Source organism: Vulpes lagopus, chromosome 7 (assembly GCF_018345385.1).
Source record: "Vulpes lagopus strain Blue_001 chromosome 7, ASM1834538v1, whole genome shotgun sequence".
Lineage (NCBI taxonomy): Eukaryota > Metazoa > Chordata > Mammalia > Carnivora > Canidae > Vulpes > Vulpes lagopus.
This window is the reverse complement of record NC_054830.1, coordinates 105,328,829-105,334,344: the sequence shown is the minus strand read 5'-3', so window position 1 is coordinate 105,334,344 and position 5,516 is coordinate 105,328,829. Positions and strand designations below refer to the sequence as shown.

General features: G+C 43.0%; 1 pseudogene; it reads right to left on the bottom strand.

Moving 5' to 3' along the window:
* Positions 1-2,297: 2,297 nt before the first annotated feature.
* On the bottom strand, positions 2,298-3,079 carry LOC121495232 (annotated as a pseudogene).
* Between the last annotated feature and the right edge of the window lie 2,437 nt (positions 3,080-5,516).

The window sequence follows — 5,516 nt, the reverse complement described above, 5'->3', positions numbered from 1 at the left end:
TAAAAGAATTAAACTGGGTCATTTTCTTACACCATACAAAAAATAAATTCAAAATCGATGAACTACCTAAATGTGAGACAGAAATCCAGCAAAATCCTAGAGTAGAACACAGGAACCAATCTATTGACCTAAGCTGCAGCAACTTCTTGCTAGACACATCTCCAAAGGCAAGGTAAACAAAAGCAAAAATTAACTTCATCTGGATAAAAAGCTTTTGCACAACAAAAGGAGTAATCAACAAAACTGAAAGGCAACTTATGGTGTGGGAGAATATATTTGCAAATGACATATCACATAAAAGGATAGTATCCAAAACCTATAAAGAACTTATCAGATTTCGGAGTTGAGAAGATGGCAGAGGACTGGGGTCCTCACCTCGCCTGGCCCCACCAACTCACCTAGATAACTTCCAAACCATCCTGAACACCTGTGAATCCGACCTGAGACTTAGAGAGAACAGCTGGAACGCTACAGAGGGAAGGGTTTGCGCTTCTAGCAAGGTAGGGAGGTGTGGAAAAATGAAATAAAAAAGAATCCGGTGGGGGAGGCCCCGAGGAGCCGGGCCGAGGCCGCGGTGAAAGCCTCCGCACAGGGAGGCCCCGCCCCGGAGAAGCGGGAACGTGGAATCCGCCCCGGATTCTTCCCGGAGGGAAATGCGCTGAGCAGGGAGCCGGGGCAGGACCGCAGGAGGGGCCGTGGGGCCTCCAGCCCCCCGGGGTCGCTGACAGAGGACGTGCGCCCGGGGGAGGGCGCCCCACACCCCGCGGGCCGAGCGCGGTAAAGGGCTGGAGCGCCCGGCGGGGCCTCGGGGAGCAGCCGGTCGGTCAGGCGGGGGCTCCGGGGGAGGGGGCTGCGCCCTGCTGCCTTCGGGAGCCGCGGCCCCGGGAGCGACCCCAGCAGCGCAGGCCCCGGAGCCCAGGATCCTGCGCTCCCCCCGGGACAGGGAGGGGTCAACAGCCCACTGAGCCCGGCACCGGCAGGGGCGGAGCATCTCCCCAGGTGCACGCACCTGAGAACCGGCACAGCAGGCCCCTCCCCCAGAGGACCAGCTGGAAGGACGGGGGAAGAGCAAGTCCTTCACGGAGCAGCACTGGAAAGCTCCAGGGGAAGTCCAGGGATTTACAGTGTATAGAACCAGAGGGTTCCCCCTCCTATTTTTTTTCTTCCTTTTTCCAGTACAACACGTTTTTATATCAGACTGTAAATTTCCAATTTTTTTCTCTTTTCCCACCTTAACTACAATTATTTACCACCTCTTCATTTTTTAAGATTCTTCCTTTTTAACTTTCATATTCTATAATAACAGGTCCTAGATATATTTTCCACTTCTAGATTCCCTTCAACATACTCTACTTAATTTGGGGAGATATATAAGATACGTTGTTTTGATGTTTTTTGTTTTCTCTGTCTCATTCTGTTCTACAATGAGGAAGTTAATACCTTCTAAAACGTGACCAGCATGCACCCATAACCAAGTGGTATACCATGTTGGTTCATTCTGTGAGATTCCTCATTCCCGTTCTGCCCCCCTCTTTTATCTCATTTATGTTTTGGTGGTCAATGTTGGGGCCTTCTACAGGTATTTCTGGTTTGAATAAATTTGGGACTGAGCGTCTTCTAACATACAGAACTTAATATACTCAGAAATAAGAGGATCACCCTCTAGAACCCCTCAGGTACACTACATTCTCCCTCCACTACAACTTTGTCACTACCATCTCCCAGTCCCCCCCTTTTTTCCTTCTTTTTTTTCTCCTTTGGCATTCTTGGCCTTTTATTTTTTGCTACTTTGTTTTAAAATTTGTTTTTCACTTTACTAGTCCTTTGTTTTATGTCATTCTGATCTTTGTTTTCAATTTCTGGTCTCTGACCTCAGGAGAATCATCTAGGATGAAATTTACTTAGGTTGTAGTTGATATTCTTTTTTTTTTTTTTTTCCCACATAGCTGGCTGGCCTACCTGGCTGGCCTCCTTTATGCAGTTGAATTTATAAGGTGACACCAAGGTTAAGACAAGTAAAGTTCCAGTTTGAGGGCCTCCATCTCCCCCCCCTGAATCCTGATTCACTGGCTGCCAAAGCTGGAAGGGGTTTGGGATAGGGTGCTTGGTCACAGGAAAAGCTGCTATGGTTGGCCCAGCAGATGGCAAAAGGGAAGGTTTCACTTCTTCACAATTTGAATGACATCATCGTCCTCCAAAATAATTGCCAGATTTTACATCTCTCGTGGTGCTGCATTATTCCAGGACTACAGTGGAGGATTTCTGCATGAAGATTCACCAAAATCTTATCAAAGAATTTAAATACACTCTGATCTGGGGTCTGTCTGTGAAAAATAATCCTCAAAAAGTGGGTATATTTTCCTGTTTCCTTCCACCACATCAATGAGGTTTTCTGCTGTGGCATCACTATGCAGAGTGACATCAGCATTGTGAATTTTGTATTCAGCCAGAATGCTCTTCACAGTCTCAGCATCCAGCTCAATCAGAGGACAAGAGATTAATCAGTGGCCATGAGATTAATGCCTCCTTTATCCTTCTTCTTAAAACTAATGTTGGGGGGGTTTGCTGTTCAAATGAAGGCCTTCCAGCTAATTTTCAAATATCTTTTTATGTCCCAAGGATTTCAGGACATCCAGAACAATCAAGATCAAGTTACATGTTCGGGCCACTGCAATGACTTGATGGCCTCTACCTTTCCCATCCTTGGCACCCTCAATGATACCTGGAAATTCCAAAGGTGGATCTTGGCACCTTTGTATCTGATGACACCAGGCACAGTGGTCAGAGTAATGAACTCATAGGCTTCAACCTCAGAATATACACCTGCCAGGTTACTAAGTAGTGTTGACTTCCCCACTGATGGAAAATCCACAAACCCAATTCAAGCATCACCTGTCTTGGCCACATCAAAACCTGCTCCTGGCCCACCACCACCACCACCTTTTGGGGTAATGAATTCTCTATGAAGCTTAGCAAGGTGAGACTTAAACAGCCCTAGGTGGTGTGCTGTGGCCATGTCCTTTTGAGTCCGAGCCATCTCGACTTCGATCTCCGTGATCTTCACTATGGTGCTGCTCATGATGGCAAGTCACTGGGAGGTTGCTGGGGAGTGTAGTGGTCTCTGCACAAATTACCATCTCTCACACAAACCGATATTCTTGACTCAGCCCGCTCATACAGCCACTCTGCACTGAGCAAATGACTAGAAAGAACTCATCACAAAAGAAAGAGTCAGAAACAGTACTCTCTGCCACAGAGTTACAGAATTTGGATTACAATTCGATGAAATAAAACCAATTCAGAAGCACAATTATAAAGCTACTGTTGGCTCTGGAAAAAAAGCATAAAGGAATCAAGAGACTTCATGACTGCAGAATTTAGACCTAATCAGGCTGAAATTAAAAATCAATGAAATGAGATGCAATCCAAACTGGAGGTCCTAACGATGAGGGTTATTGAAGTAGAAGAGTGAGTGACATAGAAGACAAGTTGATGGCAAGGAAGGAAGCTGTGGAAAAAAAGAGAAAAAAATTAAAAGACCACGAGGAAACATTAAGGGAAATAAATGATAGTGTCAGAAGGAAAAAATCTACGTATAATTGGGGATCCAGAGAGCACGGAGACGGACAGAGGGTCAGAAAACATATTCAAACAAATCATAGCTGATAACTTCCCTAAATTGGGAAGGGAAACAGGTATTCAGATCCAGGAGATAGAGAGGTTCCCCCCGCCAAATCAATAAAAACCGTTCAATGACTCAACACTTAATAGTGAAACTTGCAAATTCCAAAAATAAAGAGAACATCCTTAAAGCAGCAAGAGACAAGAGATTCTTAACTTATATGGGGAGAAATATGAGATTAACAACAGACTTCTCCACAGAGACCTGGCAGGCCAGAAAGGGCTGGCAGGATCTATTCAGGGTACTAAATGAGAAGAACCTACAGCCAAGAATACTTTACCCAGCAAGTCTCTCATTCCGAATAGAAGGAGAGATAAAGAGCTTCCAAGAAAGGCAGAAACTGAAAGAATATGTGACCACCAAATCAGCTCTGCAAAAAATATTAAGGGGGAGCTGGTTAAAGAAAGAGGAAGCCCAAAGAAATAAACCAAAAAACCAGGGACTGAATAGGTATTACTATGACACTAAATTTATATTTTAAAATAGTTCCTTTGAAAGAGAATGGGCTAAATGGTCCTATCAAAAGATGCAGGGTTTTGAACTGGGTAAAAAAAGCAAGACTCATCTATTTGCTGTCTACAAGAGACTCATTTTAGACCTAAGGACACCTCCTCCTGAAAATGAAAGGGTGGAGAACCATTTGTCATTCAAATGGTCCTCAAAAGAAAGCTGGGGTAGCAATCCTCATATCAGATAAATTAAAGTTTATCACAAAGACTGTAGTAAGTGATGAAGAGGGACACCATATCATACTTAAAGGGACTATCCAACAAGAAGACCTAAAAATAATTAATATTTATGCCCCTAATGAGGGAGCTTCCAAGTATATCAATCAGTTAATAACCAAAGTAAAGGCATACTTAGATAATAATACACTAATAGTAGGAGACTTCAACACAGCACTTTCTGCAAATGTCAGATCTTCTAAGCACAACATCACCGAAGAAACAAGGGCTTTACATGATACACTGGACGAGATGGATTTCACAGATATATACAGAACTTCACATCCGAACACAATGGAATACACATTCTTCTCAAGGGCACAAGGAATGTTCTCCAGAATAGACCACATACTGGGTCACAGATCAGGTCTCAACTGATACCAAAAGATTGGGATTGTCCCCAGGATATTTACAGACTACAAGGCTTTGAAACTAGAACTCAATCACAAGAAGAAATTTGGAAGAAACTCAAACACGTGGAGGTTAAAGAGCATTCTGCTAAAGGAAGAATGAGTCAGCCAGGAAATTAGAGAAGGATTAAAAAGATTCATGGAAACTAATTAAAATGAAAATACAACTGTTCAAAATCTTTGAGATATAGCAAAAGCAGTTCTAAAAGGGAAATACATTGCTATACAAGTATCCCTCAAAAACTTGGAAAAAGTTAAATACACAAGCCAACCTCGCACATAAAGGAACTGGAGAAAGAACAGCAAATAAAACCTACACCAAGAAGAAAAGAAATAATAAAAATTCGAGCAGAACTCAATGAAATAGAGACCGGAAGAACTGTAGAACAGATCAGCAAAACCAGGAGTTGGTTCTTTGAAAGAAGTATTAAGATAGATAAACCATTAGCCTTATTAAAAAGAAAAAAATACTCAAAACAATCATGAATGAAAAAGGAAAGATCACAACCAATACCAAGGAAATACAAAGGATTTTAAAAACGTATTATGAGCAGCTATATGCCAATAGATTAGGCAAGTAAGAAGAAAAGGATGCATTTCTGGAAAACCACAAACTAGCAAAACTGGAGCAGGAAGAAATAGAAAACCCGAACAGGCTAACCAGGGAGGATACTGAAGCAGTCATCAAACACCTCGAAG